The sequence below is a fragment of the Mustela erminea genome, chromosome 5 (genome assembly GCF_009829155.1).
Source record: "Mustela erminea isolate mMusErm1 chromosome 5, mMusErm1.Pri, whole genome shotgun sequence".
Classification (NCBI taxonomy): Eukaryota; Metazoa; Chordata; class Mammalia; order Carnivora; family Mustelidae; genus Mustela; species Mustela erminea.
Window position 1 is genome coordinate 8,979,760 of NC_045618.1, and position 18,966 is coordinate 8,998,725.

Here is an 18,966-nt window from a genome sequence, read left to right on the forward strand (position 1 = left end):
TGGTGGGGAGGAGAAAGGAAGGCTATAAACCAGAAGCCTGGTAGTAAGGGTCCCGGCAAGAGACCAGACAGTGAGCGAATACAGAAAACGGGTTTTTGACGGAGAAGCAGCCTAAGATTTTCTGCAAAGGAGCCGTGTTGGGGGCAGGATGCCTTCAAGGTCGAAATGCCCTATGCTGCACCATGACGTTTATTCCGCATGATGGCAGTGGACTTCACAGGAATGTGGGGGGCTAAGCCACGGCCCCACGCTGACCGCCTGGTTCCAGTGCCATCACACCCCAGCTGCACGATCTTGGTTAAGTTCTTTAACAACGAGAAGGTGGAGAAACGGGGAAGCCAGCATGTGAGTGTGTTACCCTTCATGGGCAGTGTCTTCCTTCCTCCTGGAAGCAAAGCGGCTGTGTCCGCATGACTGTCCTTTCACAGATGTTGAAGAAGAGCCTCAGAGGTTACATGAGAGGCCTAGGACAGGAGCGTCACAGAGCGGGGCTTCCACCCAGGGAGGTCTGACTTTAACCATGACAGTGGGTTCCCTCCTGCTGCCTGTAGCAGGAGCTGGGATCAGTACCCAGCAAACTCCACTGTGCCCACGTGATACCTGATGCCTGCCTTCCTCTGATGCTTTGCTGCAGTGGCTACGCTAAGGATGCCTCAGGAGCTGAAAGGGAAGGAGGAGAAGCTGCAGATGACAAAGACACAAGGTCACGAGAAGGACAAGCGAGGGCTACAGCTGGGCCGGCCTTTGCCCTTGGCCGCTCTGAGAGGCGAGCTACCCTCACCCCTCTCGCGTGCAAGTCTGTGCCTTCTCTACCTGTCACCTGCTCGTACAAGGGAAGCACTGGGTATTGCTAAAGCATCCATCGATTTCCAAATACAGTGCTAAATGATGTATCTGGGTCATAAATACTGCATAAGCACTTTGCAAACGGGTTCGTTTTTGTCAGCATTTCATTCCTTTTATACATCATTACCTATTCTGACCATTTAGAGCAAACTGTCTGAGAAACAGGAGCACAGCCCACAGCTAGCCGTAGCCCCTCTGAGATTATTATTCTCGGGAGATCGGGCAGGGTGACAGAGGAAGGATGGGGGCAGACATTTATCATCCTCCGCTCCCCTCAGCGTCCAGCCCGCCTGATCAACTTGCACCCAAGTGTGACCTAACGGGCTTTACTGGAGCCTCCCTGTGGCCGTTGAGCTCCTTGCTACAAGCTGAGGGTCTGTAGAGTCATGATCAGAGAGGCAATTACTCCCTTAGCCAGCCAGCTCCGCTTGGAGGCTGCCTTGTACAAGTCGTCCAGCTTTGCTGGGCTAGCAAGCCCAATGCCAGAACAATGGAGCCCATTGTCCTCCGGGAAAAATCCTAGCTGTCCCAGCTCTGTCACCGAACAGCCAGTATGACATAGCTGGAGGTTTAGCCTAGTTCAGGGAAGAGCTTCTGGGAGGAGGCCAGTTTCTCAAATAACGCAATCAGCATTGAACGTCCAGGTTGGGTTTCTTTCCAGCCTGCTGCGGGGAGGTTCCTCTTCAGGGAAGGGTGGGTTCGCCTGTGGCAGACGGTCCCTTCTGCTGAAGCAACTAGAAAAACAAGATACTGGGGCACTTGGGTGGCTCAGTGGGTTAAGCCTCTGGCTTCGGCTCAGGTCATGATCTCGGGGTCCTGGGATCAAGCCCCACATCGGGTTCTCTGCTCAGTGGGGATCCTGCTTCCTCCTCTCTCTCTCTGCCTACCTGTGCCACTTAGATCTCTTTCTCTGTCAAATAAATAAATAAAATCTTTAAAGAAAAATCAAAAAGCAAAAACCAAGATACTTAAACTACCTGCATGAAGGCACCAGAGCACTACCAAGGAGGCAAGGACTTGATACAAGAGTACCGAGTGAAGCGGGGATGGTTGAGTCAACATGGGACGCTGATTCTCCCCTTGTGACATCTGCCATTTCCAATATAATGACTGGTGGCCAAAAAGCTGAACACAGTTTAGGTGTCGAAAGAGCTTCGAAGGAATAAAGCAGGAGTCCAGAGCCCACCAAGCAGCAAAGTCTCCAGAAAACTGTCCAGACTCACCACTGAGAACTCTAACGGGCTCTCCGCGGGGAGGTGGGTGACCAGGGTGCAGACCAGCATCACGAGACTGAAGCCCGCCTTCCGAGGGAGCCGAGACCCCAGGCCCTCCACACAGCCGCTAGGGAACACTCAGAGCTAGTATGCCAGAGGAGGCTCGTGTGCCCTGGGAAGAGCTCCGACCCCAGAGTTAGGAAGACCTATCAGTGCACCTGAGATGTCCGGGTTCCTCAACCACTCTGCCCCTCAGTCTCCTACCCTCAAAATGGAGGCTGATAGAGGCAACCCCAAAGGGCCTAGGACCTCCCCAAGCACATAGGCGGCATCTGCGAGAAACAGATCCTGGGCTGAGTGGGGAGGAGCAGTGCACTTGAACAAGGCAGGAAGCAGGGCCAGCCCCCGTTCCATTGCCTGGCTGGAAGATACTGGGCAAATCACTAGGCATCTCTGGGTCTCAGTTCTCTACCTAATTAATCAGGAGGTTGAATTACAACCTGTAGGGTCACTGGTGACTTTATTCTCTGTTTCTCTGCTGGGCATCTTGCAAAGTCTAAGATAGATAGACAGATAGATAGATACGTATACACATATATACCCCATATATATGTATACATGTGTACAAATAAATATAAACTCTATATAAATGCAAATATTTGTGTACATATGTATATATGTGAGTATAAAAAGTATATACACTTCTTTAAATGTTTATATCTTCTTAAAAATGTTTTTGTTAGGGCTTCCCTCCTCAAAGGACCTCTGGCAGGCTTCACATGGGGGGGGGCGGGAAGGGGAGGCATTTCTGCCTGAACATAAGCAGTTTGTTCTCCCAAGCCCAGAGCTCAGGATGCCCCCAGATCATCCCAGTCCAGGTACAGCATTCCCCCTCTTCCAGAACTGTCTCCTGGCTCAGGCGACAGAGGGCTCAAAGCCAATAGAAGAGGAGAAAGAGTTTCTTTAAAAAGAGCCTAAGAGCCTCCCCAGCTGACTTTGGCAACAGAAAGCATTACACTAAAAAAAATGAAAGAAAGAAAGAAAGAAAGAAAGAAAGAAAGAAAGCAAGCAAGCAAGCATTATACTTGAACCTGGAGCTTCTCCCTTAGGAGACTAGAGCATTCCCGGAGGCTCTGAGACTGGACGTGCAGTGATGCTCCTGTAGCCAGTGGGCGGGGGAGCCTACGAGAAGCATCTGCGGCTGGTGCCAGCTTCTGCAGACACCTGCTTTTAGGGCAGGCTGGGAGGACGGAAGACAGCGTGCCTGGAGCAGCCTTGAGGAAAACACACTGAGAGAGGGCTGGCAAGTGGAGGCAAGTCAGGGGCTCTGTGCACTGCCTCCGAGAGACAGATGGGGCCTGGATGGGTTTACTCAGGATGCCAGCCTTCTCCACAGGCTTGAACATTTTCCCTTATAGAACTGTGTAACAGCTTCATTGCTACCAGAAGATTCAGCCTCTGTTCATTCATTTCAAGGATCAACACCTGAGCCAGACCGCCTGCATTTGGATCCCAGCTCTGCCACTTTCTACCTGTGCAACCTTGGGCAAGTCTCCGGATGTCTCTGTGCCTTCATTTCATCATACGTAAAATGGAGATGATAATTGTATCTGTTTCGTAGAGTGGTTGGGAGCTAAATGAGTGCTTGAACACTTGGCCCTTGTTAAGCTCTAGCCAAGTCTGAATTATTATTATAAACAAAGGTCCTGCTTACGTTGCTTCAGCGCCCTTGATGGGAGCAAGTGCATCTCTCCTGGCTGATCACTGATAATTTCTCTGCTGACTCGTGGGCACAACATTGTACAGGTTCAACCTTTTGCTTCTGAACTGTCCTCTCCCCACTCGGGATAACAACCCCGTAGCAGTTTTCTCTCTTTCTTGGGTCCACAGGAAATACTCCCGTTTGACCTCAGTCGGTGGGGGTGGGATGACTTTCCAAAGGCATCCTGTTCAGAGCCACCCACAGACAGCTGCAGCCACAGGCTTTTGCTCTGCATAAATTCCTCAATTTGCAGTAGATAGCAGACCCCTGTGGCTCTCAAGGACCAGGGGATGCTTGCCCAGATCTTTGAGAATTCCCATTAACATCCCTCTCAATAGGTTTGGGATCAGAAAGAAAGTGTCCCCAGGACCTCTGCCATCAAGGGTAAAAAAAAAAAACAAAACAAAACAAAAAAAAAACCACAATGCACAGTTCTCCAAAGAAATTCTAATTACCCCTCTCCTCCGTTCCAAGTTTTTATGTCCTGTCTTTATATCCCTTTTCAGACCCCCTCAGGAGTAAGGGTTTAAGGTTCCAAAACCAGTTTTCAACCATCTCTTTCCTAAGTTGTGTAGCATCTGACTTTCCAATATGGCAAGAGTTGGCCTGGGTTGTCTTAGAACACCAAGTGAGGTGCCACGTTCCATTTTAATACCCTTTGGAGAAAACGAGTTCATAAGCAAAAAGCACCTGTTTCGTATAAATACTTGACAGAAAAGAGCCCGGGAAGCTCCCCGGATGGCCATAATGACTCCCAGGGTTCAGGGCTGAAGAGCGACAGATAGCTCTTCCTTGGTGTGAGGCCATTTCCTCACCAGCAGAAACCCGCTGCCAGGGGGCACAGAAGATCATGCTAAATCAGCACAGGAACATTTCCCACCAGCTCCCTGCTAACTTCCCTAGGAGGCCAAGTTCATTATCCTCTTAAAAGCTTGTTTTCTCATGCAGCAGGCCAGAGCGTCTAAGCTTCCCTGCTCACAGACTGTTGCTTTCACAAGAACTCACTCCCACCGACCACTGCTCAAGCCCAAGGCAGCTCCTGCCCAGGGAGTTGTGTAACTTCTGTAGACCTCAGTCTCCTGCCCTGTAAATGGGCGTCTTACCTCCTCCCTTTGAGGGTCGGGTGTATATGTGATAGGAGGTTGTACGCAAAGCATACAGCGAAGTGCGTGGAGCATACCAGAGTCTCCGTCGCTTCGTTCCTATTCCTCGGGGGCGTGCTATCCCCCAGGATTCCCTACACTGCTCTCTGTTCTATGGGTCTTAACTCCATGTCAGCACCAGTGTGACAAAAAATAAAAATACTGTCCTACACCAGAATAATACTCCCTAATAATGTATACCGTGCGCATTCATAGGGACACAAAATATAGGTGGCATGTCATATAGAGGACGAGACCAATGACCTTCTCATTTCACAAAGGAGGACACTCAGGGGACAAGGAAGATGCATGGTTTAGTCCACAAGCCACTTAATTCAAGATCGGGCCCAGGAGCAAGGCTTCCTGCCTCACCTGGGGCTGTGTATCTGATTACCCTATTTCTGAGAGTGGCCAGCAACAGCCTGGTAAACCACAGCTGAAAGAAAGGGGGAATGTGGAGGGAACCAGAACCAGAGTGACAAGTGAGGCGAGGGGAGCCACGAAGAGACAAAGCCTGGGTGACAACAACACACTGTCCATCGTTATTGGGCATTGACTTTCTGCCTGCTTAGAGCTGCTTGCCTCATGTCCATGACCATATTTACACTTAACAAGCCTCTAAGATTATTATGACGATGCCCGTTCTAACATGGGAAATCCAAGGTTCTTGGAGATTGAGTAAGTTGACCTACATCCTATAATGAGACCATAGTGGAGCCAGGTCTGTCTGGCTTCCCCGTTGCATGCATCAAGAGAGCTCAGTCTGCAAACAACATCTCCAAAGCATCCAGAAACAATCAGTCCGGGAAGTTCATCATCAGCCTGTGTGTCCAAGATGAAGCCACAGGGACACCTCCACAGGAGGGCCCACTACAGAACGTGTTCCTTCAGATGTCCATTCTCTTTTTTTCTTTCTTTCTTTCTTCCCTTCATTGAACAAGCACTAGCCCATACCCCAGCTGATGCTGAGAAACATCTCCCATGATTCCTACTCTTCTGCCCATGAGGACATCCCAACCCCACTCCATCCTATGAAAGCCATGGCAATGTCCAAAACATCCAGGTAAATGTTTTGGGGGGAGATGTTATGGGTTGAAAAAAACAACCTAACCCCTAGTAACTCAGGATGTGATCTTATTTGGAGATAAATTCTTTGAAGATTTAGTCACGTTAAGATGAGATCCATAGAGTAAGTCCTGGTCCACTATGCCTGAAGTCCTTATAAGAAGGAGAAATTTGGACACAGACACACACAGACGGATGATCATGTGAAGTGGCCAGGGGAAGAGAGAGGATTGGTGTGGATCATTTATAGGCCAAAGAAGACCAAAGATAGCCAGAAAACCACCAGAAGTAGGAGGAGACAAAGAAGGCTTCCCTGTAAGTTTCAGAAGGAACATGGCCCTGCTGATACCTTGATTTCAGACATCTTCACCTCCAGAACTCTGAAACCATAATTTTCCACTATGTAAGCTGTCCAGTTTGTGGTCCATCCTCATGGCAGCCCCAACCAGATAATACGGAGATGCCCCCACACTGCACCTTCTACCCTCAAATCTCTCTCTGCCACACTCAGAAACATTTAGACCTATTGCTCAGAGGGCTCCTAGATGCCCTTTGACCGTCAAGCTAGCCCAGCCTTCTGTATCTCATTCATGCCTTCATTCCCCTAAAATTGCCAAGTAACGATTTCCAAGTAACAACCAGATACTATTCTGGTTGCTGGGGTCACAAACATGGAGTCACAAAATACCTCTGCCCTCAGGGAGCTCACATTTGAGAGGGAGAAGCCTGCTCAGAAATTTAGGCAGGCAGCTCAGTGCACCCTCCATAATTAGGTCATCCAGGAGGGGGCTATGGAGAGGGAAGGCTTAGGAGTCACGCAGAGTTGGAATGCCAGGCACAGTATTCAAGACAGAAGTCTAGAACCCAAATGAGATCTAGTGCTTTGGGAAGACAGGACTGGGAAGTTGCCTCCCAGCTAAGGATTGGTGTGGGGGCCTGGGCAGGGCTGGCCCTAGGGTGGGGAGATAATCAGTATCACCATTACGGTGAGAAGCTCCTCTATCCAGCACACCCCCGGATCTTCTCTCCCTACTGAGACTGTCCCTGTGGCTAAAGAAAGGCACACATTTGGAAGAAACTTGGCAGAGGATCTCAGATTTGTCAACAATCTTCAAAATTGGCATGATATTACCAATAAAGAATTGCCAGGTTGAAAGGAACGTTCCTAAGCCCTCAATAATGAAAAGCCAATTTGATCGAGCTTGCTGCAGGGAAGACTGAATCATCTTTCTATATGATTTTATGGCCTCTCTTTAAAAGTATTCCAAAATCACTGTCCTGTGAAAAGGAAAACAAAGAATACACAGCCAAGACTGGTAGGGAAGAAAAACATTATAGAGGTGTGAGTGTAGGTTTTATATATATATATATATATACACACACATACAGAATGTTCCCTTTCTAGATTGTGTGATGTCTAAGCTCTTCAACGGCTTTTTTTTTTTAATTAATAGACTTTTTTCCAATTTTAGGTCTATAGAAAAATCGAACAGAAAGCACACAAAGTTCCCATAATCCCCCTCACACACACACTCCCACCTCCAGCTGATTTGGCAGCTTTTTAAAGTTTATAATCTGTTATGATTCTTCAACCTAAAGAAAAATTCATTTTAGGGACACCTAGGTAGCTCAGTCAGTTAAGCATCCTACTCTTGATTTTGGCTCAGATCTTGATCTCAGGGTGGTGAGATCGAGACCCATGTCAGACTGCGAGCTTAGTGTGGAGCCTGCTAAGGATTCTTTCTCTCCTCTGCCCTCTGCCCAGACTCTCTCTCAAAGAAGAAAAGAAAGAAATTGAAATTCTTTTTGTAGCTGATTTTATGTTTGTCATTTTGTACTCTTCTCAAGAACAACTTCAAAATCTCACAAGCTCCAAATCCCATGGAGCCCAGAACAATCCCTCTGGTCCTGCCACCTCCTTGGTTAGTTCCATCCCCACTACACACACAGCACACACCACAGCCATCACAGCCATCCTTCCAAAGAGCTCTGTAAGTGATCTTTGGGCTTCCTCTTCAAGGTCCAGCCTGGCTCATGTCTACAGGCAGGCCTGGGACTTTACCTGCCCATCTGGAAAAGGGACCGTAATAACAAGAGGTCTGTGATCTCCTGAAATTGACTGAAACTCATGAAGCTCTGAAAACTGAAAGTTTTCAAAAACTCATCAACCCCAGAACTTTTGGTTATCTTCATTGACCTAATTTGGTGTGAATATTTATATATTTTGCTGTCTGATTTAAAGCAGTGCCCCAGACCCCACAAGGACTATTCCATTGTACACAGGACATGCACCGTGGTTGCTTTTCTCAAGTCTGCCAAGCTCAAAATTCAGGAATACATCTGGCTCCAAGGGCCTCCATGAAGGGTATAAACCCAAACCTACCCCAAAGCATTGCTGAAAGGATAAAAAGTGGTAATGTACATGAGCAGGTTTGGAGAATTACAAACCCCTGGCCAGATGTAGATGGTGGTGATGGTGGTGGTTGTGACCATGACCATCAGCTCCATCATCGCCCTAAAAGTGGGATAAGTAAGAAAAGAAAAGCCTTATTTCAATCTGAAGAACATGTCCACTTGAGATGTTACCTGAGAGCCAAGCACACCACCTGTGCAGGGTAAGTCCTGACTCCGTGTCCATTTGGGGGACACTAACCAACACAAGCCCTTGGAGCTACTTCACATGACTTGGTTTTGCTGGAGCCCACTGACCTGCAAATGTAGGGGGAATCTAAGGTCTATTCCCAGTCCTGATTCATCAGGTCACCCCAAAGTTCTCTGGACCCCTACTCCCTTTTTCTAAAAGACAGGAAGTAATAACTAATCACAGTCTGTATTACAGCTGAATTGTGTCTCCCCTCTCCCCCACCTCCAAAATTCATTTGCTGAAATCCTGACCTTTCTTCTCTCAAAATAGGGCCTTATTTGGTCATAGGAACTTGATGGAGGTAATCATGTTCAAATTTGACTCATAGGTGTCCTTTATAACAAGGGGAAATTTGGACATGAAGACATGCACAGAAGCAAGACGAAAGGAAGAAACAGTGGGAGAACATGGCCATTGACAGGCCAAGGAGAGAGACTGGGTACAGATCATTCTGCCACAGCTTTGGAGGGAAGCAACCTGATAACACCTTGATTTTGGACTTGCAAATCCAGAACTGTGGGATAACACATCTCTGTTGTGGAAGCCAACTCATCCATGGTCCCTCATTATGGCAGCCCTGGAAAACTAACACAGTGTGCATGTAAATAAGATTTGCCTTGTGTACCTGTTACTCCAACACTGCTAATTCTCCAATGGCAATGCAAGTCATACGTGCATCATCGTGTATATGGTCATCGCAGTAAATCTGGCTTTGAGTTAAGCCTGCTGTTGACAGGCAGCAAATCCCATAGTTCTGAGTGCTCTCCTGAGAAATCAATTTTGCATAAGCGCTCCAACTGATCACAGAACAAAGGCAGCATTAGGATCTCTTGGCTTGGTCTGTCATCCAGTTTGGGATCTACTCTGCTAACAAATCAACAGAGTTGAATTTCACCTCCTGTCTCTGCCCATCTGTCAAGTCAACACATTTCAAATGAGTTGCAGGAGTATTTACCAAGCTGCTCTAACCACAGACCGTAATTGCTACTATTTATCAAGACCTACTCTGGGCCAAGCACCAGGCTGTGCACTTACAGACATCATGTAACTTAAAAGTTCACCACAGGACTAGGAAGTAGGTAGTTTGATCTCCATTTTATAGATGGGGAAGCTCATCTGTACCACTGAGAAAGGCACTGTGAGCCACACAACATTGGAGTCTCTGCTCACGGGGATTTAGCAATTTTGTTACTGACTCAGGTAAAGAATCACAAGACTGGATGCCTATAACAAGCTGTTAAACTGAATATAAACGACTGTCAACCCTAGAACATTATGAGGTCCTCATAGTACAGAGCATGTCATATTTGACTTTGAATCCCTGTGGTTGGCACTGTTCTAGCATTCAGAAGAGGTTTGTGGAGGGGAAGGAAGGAAGGTAGGAAGGAAATAAGGAAGGGAAGTTTGAGAGGAAGGAGGGGAGGGTGGAGGGGAAAGAAAGGAAGAAGGGAAGAAGGAAGGAAGGAATTGGTTCCCCCAAAATAAGAGCCACTGCTCTATCTTGGCCTCAGAGAAAAACAACAGGACTCAGAATCATCAGAGTGGGGACAGGAGTAGCAAATCCAGAAACAGAAGAAATGCACAGCGCAGATCTCAGAAAGAGCAGATCAAGTCTAGACCCTAGAGATAAAATGAAGGACATACCGTCTATATTAAGGAGCAGGAGGGAAATGCATTCCTGATTTATAATCAAGACTTCGTCTGCCACAGCCCCCTGCTGGAGTGGACACATAAAACACATTTTGAAAGCACATTCCCTATCAGAATTTCCAGGACTGACAGGATGAAAAGGCAAATGCACCCGGATGATTTCTCGGAGCATATTCCATTATATTCCTTTTTGAGCATGTTCTATAGGTCTTAAAATCACTGTGCCACACACCCCAGGTCCTAACAGGAAAGATTAATTTACCACACACACACACACACACACACACACACACTTTTTTAGAGAGATCTTATTGGATCTTGATGGGTTGGGATATCTTTGAAGGATGGGGAGGCGGGATTGCTCACAAGCAATAAAGCATCTGGAAGGTCAGGAAAGGGGTAGGAGCAAGATGGCAGAGCAGCAGGAGACATAAATTTTGTTGGATCCCAGGGATTCAGCTAGACAGTTATCAAACCATTCCGAACACCTGCAAACCCAAAAAGAGATCAAAGAGAAGAAGAGCAGCAATTCTAGGAACAGAAAATCGACCACTTTCTAGAAGGCAGGACGTGCGGAGAAGTGAATCCGAGGCAAAGGTAAAATAGAACACAGAGGGGAGGGCCGATCCGGCAAGCGATAGAGCAGCGGAGCACAAAATCGGAACTTTTAGCAGTCTGCTCCACAGAGGGACATTGCTCCACTGGCTAAGACAGGGGTGGAGCCCTTGTGGGGACAGTGTGGTCTCAGGTCTCATGGGGTCACAGAAGGATCGGGCGTGTCTGAGTGTGGCAGAGCTCACAGGTATGGGAGTGGGGGAGCCTGTGTCAGAGATGGAGCCGAGGAGTGAGCTCTCAGCTCGGGGTCACCTTAAACCGTGATCTGCAGCACCGTCAGGCCACTGCTCTTCAATCAGGGACCCCACAAGTGGCAGATCTGGGGAGACTCACCTTCCTTCTCTGGGACCCTGCAGCAGAATCTGCTGGGTTTGGAGACTCCAAAGGGGGCCGAGTGCCAGAGACAGAAATGCTCTGTCAAAGGCCAGGTGAACTCGGTGCGCAGCAGGAGACCAGGGAGACGGAGGAATTGAGCGCTTTTCTCTGAGGCGGCACTGAGGAGTGGGGCCCCGAGATCTCGGCTCCTCCAGGCAGGAGACTGGGCGGCGCCATCTTCACTCCCGTCCTCCAAGCTCTACGGAAAGCGCTCAGGGAATAAAAGCTCCAAGAGCGAACCTGAGTTTAGCCTGGCCCCAGGCAAGGGCGGTGCAATTCCGCCTCAGGCAAAGACATTTGTGAATCAGGGCAACAGACCCCTCCTCCAGAAGATCAGCAAGAACATCCCGCCAAGACCAAGTTCAAGTACCAATGACAACTGCGGAAATTCAGAGCTAGGGGAAAGTAGCACGTAGAATTCATGGCTCTTTTCCTATGTTCCTTTAGTCTTTCAAAGTTAATTTTTTTTTAATTTTTTTTTCTTATTCTATTCTTTTTTAAGTTTTCCCCTTTCCTATTTTAACCTCTTTAACTATTTTATCTTATCAATACCTTTTTAAAAATCTTTTATAATTTTCATTGTTCTAGTCATATTATATACCTTCACTGTATTTCAACCTTATATACATATAAGTTTTTCTTTCTTTAAAATTTCTTTAAAAATTTGGGATACAGTTTCTTCTAACAGATCAAAATATACTCTAAATCTAGCATATGCCTTTATTCCAGTCTCCAGCCTGAACACATTCTCTCCTTTTTTTTCCTCTTTTTAACCAACTTCTTATCTTATCAATTCCTTTTTTAAAATATTTAAAATATTTTTAAATTTTCAACTTTACAGTCATATTCTATCACGTCATTGTGTTTACCCTTATTTTTGTGTATATGTAAGTTTTTCTTTCTTTAAAATTTCAGTAGGCATTTTCTTCTAACAGACCAAAAAACACCCAAAATCAAGTGTGTGACTCTGTTCTACTTACATATATACATATACATATATGTATATATATGAATATTATATTATATATTATATAACTATATATATACATATATGTGTGTATGTATGTGTGTGTGTGTGTATATATATATATCTTCAATCGATATGATGTCTGCAAGCAATGCATTTTAGACCCGAAAACACTTCCAGATTTAAAGTGAGGGGGTGGAAAACAATTTACCATGCTAATGGACATCAAAAGGACAAATTAGATTTTAAGCCAAAGACTACAATAAGAGATGAGGAAAGACACTATATCATACTTAATGGGTCCGTCCAACAAGAAGATCTAGAAATTTTAAATACCTATACCCCTAACATGGGAACAGCCAATTATATAAATCAATTAATAACAAAATCAAAGAAACACATCAAGAATAATACAATAACAATAGGGGACTTTAACACCCACCTCACTGAAATGGACAGATCATCTAAGCAAAAGAACAACAAGGAAATAAAGGCTTTAAATGTCACCCTGGACCAGATGGACATCACAGTCAGAACATTCCATTCCAAAGCAACAGAATACACATTCTTCTCTAGTGCACATGGAGCATTCTCCAGAAAAGATCACATCCTGGGTCACAAATCAGGTCTCAACTGGTACCAAATATTGGGATCATTCCCTGCATATTTTCAGACCACAGTGCTTTAAGACTAGAACTCAACCACAAGAGGAAAGTTGGAAAGAACTCAGATACATGGAGGCTAAAGAGAAAAGACCCAAACTAATAAAATCATGAATGAAAGAGGAGAGATCACAATCAACACCAAAGAAATACAATTATAAGAACATATTATGAGCCACTATACACAAGCACATTTCACAGACTGAAAGAAATGGATACATTCCTAGAGATTTATAATCTACCAAAACTGAACTAGGAAGAAAGAAACCTGAACAGAAAACCTGAACAGACCCATACCCAGTAAGGAGATTGAAACAGTCATCAAAAATCTCCCAACAAACAAGAGCCCAGGGCCAGATGTCTTCCCAGGGGAATTCTACCAAACATTTAAAGAAGAATGAATAGCTATTCTCCTGAAACTGTTCCAAAAAATAGAAATGGAAGGAAAAGTTCCAAACTCATCTGATGAGGCCAGCATTACCTTGATCCCAAAACCGGACAAATACCCCATCAAAAAGGAGAATTATAGACAAATATCCCTGATGAATATAGATGTGAAAATTCTCACCAAAATACTAGCCAATAAGATCCAACAGTACATTAAGAAGATTATCCACCACAACCAAGTGAGATTTATTCCTGGATTGCAAGGTTGGTTCAACATCCCCAAATTAATCAATGTGATACAATACATTAATAAAAGAAAGAACAAGAACCATATGATACTCTTAATAGATGCTGAAAAAGAATTTGACAAAATACAGCATCCTTTCTTGATCAAAACTCTTCACAGTAAGTGTATAAACCTGGCAATTCACAGACCTGTGCCCCTGGGATTAATAATACATTATATGTTTATTAAAAATTTTTAAAATTAAAAAAAAAACTCTTCACAATATAGGCATAGAGGGTACATACCTCAATAACTTCAAAGCCATCTATGAAAAACCCACAGCGAATATCATTCTCAATGGAGAAAAACTGAGAGATTTTCCCCTAAGGTCAGGAACACAGCAAGGATGTCCACTGTCACCACTGCTATTCAACATAGTACTAGAGGTCCTAGCCTCAGCAATCAGACAATTTAAAAAAATAAAAGACATCCGAACCTGCAAAGAAGTCAAACTCTCACTCCTTGCAGATGATATGATACTTTATGTGGAAAACCCAAAATACTCCACTCCAAAACTGCTAGAACTCATAGAATTCAATAAAGTGTCAGAATATAAAATCAATGCACAGAAATCAGTTGCATTTCTATACACCAATAGCAAGACAGAGAAAAGAGAGGTTAAGGAGTCAATCCCATTTACAAATGCACCCAAAACCATAAGATACCTAGGAATCTTGGTGCCCAGGACGCAGAAGCTCCAGGCACCTGTGTGGCTCTGGGGAGGACAGAGGTTTTATCTTTAAAAAAAAAGAAAAAGAAAGAAAAATGGATTTCCTTCTCTGAGAGGACTTAGTAAGTTATCCTATGCATTATCTCTGAACTAATCAGCTATGGCTCTGGGCCTCCTACATTGTTGATGGGAATGCAAGCTAGTACAGCCACTCTGGAAAACAGTATGGAACATCCTCAAAAATTTGAAAATAGAGCTACTCTATAACCCAGCAATTGCACTACTGGGTATTTACCCTAAAGGTACAAATATAGTTAACCAAAGGGACATGTGCACCCCAATGTTTATAGCAGCCATGTCCACAGTAGCCAAACTGTGGAAAGAACCTAGATGTCCATCAACAGATGAATGGATAATAAGATGTCATATGTATGTATGTATGTATGTATATATATATGTATATATTCATATATATCTGAATATATATATGAAATCATATATATATGAATACTATGCAGCCATCAAAAAAACTTGCCATTTTCAACGACATGGATGGAACTACAGTATATTTTGCTAAGCTAAGTAAGCCAATCAGAGAAAGAGCTATCACATGATCTCTCTGATATGATGAATTTGAGAGGCAGGGCAGGGGGTCGTGGGGGGAAGGGAGGGAAAAATGAAACAAGATGGGACAGGGGAGGGAGACAAAACACTCTTGATCTCAGGAAACAAACTAAAAGTTGCTGGAGGGGAGGGGGTTGGGAGGGAGGGGTGGCTGGTGATGGACACTGGGAAGGGTATGTGCTATGGTGAGTGCTGAGAGTTGTGTAAGACTGATGAATCACAGACCTGTACCCCTGAAACAAATAGCACAACATATGTTAATAAAAGAAAAATAAATAAATAAAATAAAAACCCCACTAGAAAAACAGTATTAAACTATTAAAGACACAATTGATCAATCAATCAATCAATAATCGGGAAATCCTCAAGCTGAGTCATCTGTCTTCGACTTCACAGAAGCTGATTGCAGTGAAATGGAAGAGCTCAACTTCTGAAATGATCCAAAAAGAACTCATTGTCTCAGATGTCCCCACTGGTTCTCAATGTAATTCTAGGGGCCCAGAGCCATAGCTGATTAGTTCAGAGATAATACATAGGATAACTTACTAAGTCCTCTCAGAGAAGGAAATCCATTTTTTTTCTTTCTTTCTTTCTTTTTTTTTTTTTTTTAAGATAAAACCTCTGTCCTCCCCAGAGCCACACAGGTGCCTGGAGCTTCTGCGTCCTGGGCACCAAGATTCAGCCTATTTTTCAGGGACTGGACCACAAATCTGAACTTCTTAAAATCACCCCTGCCTTCCCCTGTGACAGAGAGACATGAAATAGAATTATCCAGATTGATTTATGGGAAAAGCCTAGAAAATCTTCACCTGCCCTTGGCTGGAGTAGAAGGTCTGCCGGCAGAGGGGAGTAGACTAATTAGCAGCCCAAGGCAGGTTCAGCACTGTCTTTGGGGTCTGCCTGCCTGAGCTCCGCTTCTTAGCCTGGGATTGGGGCCTCTCCAGTAAACACACAAAGCTTTCTTTTCCATTAAGCAAAGATCAAAGAATAGAGCTTATTATTGGCAAGAAATTCCCAGGGAGGCACTGTCAGAGCCCCACGCACAGGCATGGGGCAGGGTCTGTAATCCTCTTCCAGGTGCTCAGAGCTGCCATTGGCCCAAAGGTGTGGCTCAATGGATTTGGAAAGTGAGGCTGAAGGTCCTCAGGAATCCCTTCTACCCTCCTCCTAGGGACTTCTGACCCCAGGACATCTTCTGTTGGCAACAAGGCTAGACTCAGTCTCTTGTCCATGTAGCCTAAAAACAATGTGAATCACCTTCTGAAATGAACCTACTTTCCTTAACCCTGCTTCTGAAGACCCAAGACTACAGCAGGTTGCTTTTTTTCACTCAACTACAGTAAATTGGATATTTTTTCTTTTAAGTGATTATACAGGGACTCAAATGGAAACTTGATCGGATTATAAATTCTTGGGATAATGTATGACAACTATAGATTTTTAAAATGTGATCTTGAAAATTAGTTGCATAGTCGTCCAGTGTTTTTGTTTTTATTAATAAATTCAGTAAAATAAATAAATAAAATAAATCAGACCAGGTAATAGGTTCTGCTGATTCCAACGTCCTTGCACTTGTCCTGACGATTGGTCGCCCTCCAGGACATTTAGTCTCTGTTCTTAGTTTCAAAGGTGGCTCCATGTCGCCTGTCCCCACCTGCACAGATGAGGGACTGTCAGTAACTGTTAATCCCACATACTTTTGGACCAGCCAAGCCAGACCTCCTCCTGCTCCCCTTGCAGGGTACATAGTAATAGTTTCCCCCAGATCACATCTCCTAAAGTCCAAGCTGTTGGGGTTGGATTCTAAACAGGGAAGAGTTAAGCGTGTCCCTCTGTGTTTTACCCGAGACCACGTGGGCTAAGGAAGATATTTTCCACGGGCCTCAACAGGCAAGGTGCCCAACCTTCGTGAGGCATGCAGTCTGCCAGGTACAGGCCTGCTGGGAGAAGGGGTATGTGACAATTAGCTGCTTACAACTGGGATGCCAAAGGATTCAGCTGTTCCTCCATGTAATGCTGGATGGTCCCCTGAGAACCAGAACAACAGAGTCACACCACCACACAGCTGAATGAATAAATGACCCATCAGCGTAAGTAGGCCAGTACTCCATGTTTCCCCACTAATTATTCACGTCGAGGACAGGCTACCTCATTCCATTCCAAATTCAGCAGAATGTATCGGGAAAGCGAGCCCTACAACAATGGAGCTCCTGTTGCAGTAGTGGAAGGTTTAGTGCAGTCACTCAAGTCTGCTTAGCTTATCTTCTCTCTGCCAGGGGCGGACCAACCCTCCCTACTGCACTTCAAACCCCACTCCCTGCCCTGCTTTATGGAGAACAGGTGGGACAGCTCTGTGCTAGGCTGAACTACATTTCCCAGAATTCCCTTCACTGCCTGTTTCACTCCAGAGGTGGGATTTTGTAGCCCTTGTATTTTATAGCTCTTTTGTGGCACTTACCTTGTTGCTGATCTGCTAACTAGCCCTTTGGACCTGAGGCAGTAGCTGGTCTTACAACTGCTCTCTTCTCTCCCTGAATTTTTCTTCCATTTCTCTGACTGCTGGGTCCAGGGGTGGGGCGTGGGGACGGTGTGTTCGGCTCCATGTGCAAAAGCACTCTGGCTTCTGTATGATACCCTCATCCCCAAGGTTAGTGGCAAAAAGGACAGACTTGAGGTTCGGGCTGTCTTTATGGCATTCCAGCTTATGCTCATGGGGTCCAGGCAGCTTGTGATCTTCCCTTTCTGACCACCTGCCGGGGGGCTTCAAGCTCTAGCATGAGACTAATGGTAGGTGGAGGCTGTTAAGCCTGTGCCCGTAACTGCAGAAGCCAGTTCCCACTAGAAAATAAATTATATATTTATTCTGATTCTTCAAGTGAACGCTGCTCAATGCAACAAGTAAGGGATTCTAGAGAAAAAAAAAATCTCTTAAGGAAGGAATAGATGGAGAGGACCACACAAGATATAAAAGCAACCAGCATACGGTCGTCCAGCTGGCTCAGTCAGTAGAACATATGACTCTTGATCTCAAGGTGGTGGGTTTGGGCCCCACACTGGGTGTAGAGATGACTTAAAAATAAAATCTTTTAAAAAAAGAGAAAACACCCAGCACAGATTATGGCCTATAGTAGGAGCTCAGTAAACGTCAGCCAATTTTGAATGGACAAAGCTTTGGTGCAGATGAAAGAAATAATAGAAGAATGTTCAAATGTGTTGAGATCTATAAAATACTATCCAAATGTGGTTTTCATTCTTTCAGTACTCAATGGTATTATTTATACCATCAGAAATAGGGACAAAAAATGTCAATGATTCTGAGGAGACAAGATCTAAGTCTTTCAGATTAGGAATATATCGTTTGAGATACCTATTTCTGTACTGAATTATGTTGATACTACCTGAGTGCTCTCCTCTACCTACACTGGTCAACCAAAATGCCATCCCCTGAAAGCTTGCACATGGTCCCAGGCCAGTCTCAGGGGTATGCACGGATTACCTCTTTTCTACTTCTCCCACCCAGTGGGATTTGAAAGGAAGTTATATTTCCAGAACTGGGATCTGACGGCCAGATCCCACTGTTGGTCTCCTACCATATGAGCCAAATTATCTTGTTTTCCAAACATACTTGATACTTAGCACCCTAGAAGAGCTATAGAACCAGTCATAACGGTTCTATAGAGCTATAGAACCAGTCATACTCACTCTTTCTTCTCTCTAACATGGGTAATAAATCCACTGTCACCATTTGAGTTTCTTCTGCTTCTTTCTCTGCCTTCTGTCCTACTCCCTACAAATTCTAATGGACTAGGGTGCTGGGACCACCCTTCCCAACCCACAAGACCTGATGTTTTGCCGCCTTCTTAAACCAAATCTCCTGGAAAGACTGATATTTCCCACCGGGCTCTGAAGAATTCCACTGCTGTCTTTGGGGTCACACGATAAAATGACCTGGCATGGGCCAATTCTAGAATTAAGAATGAGACTTCTATGCCCCTTTAGAACTGTAGTCAGTCCATGTGGGTGCCCTCTCCCACCCAATCCAGCCTAAGAGGCCAGG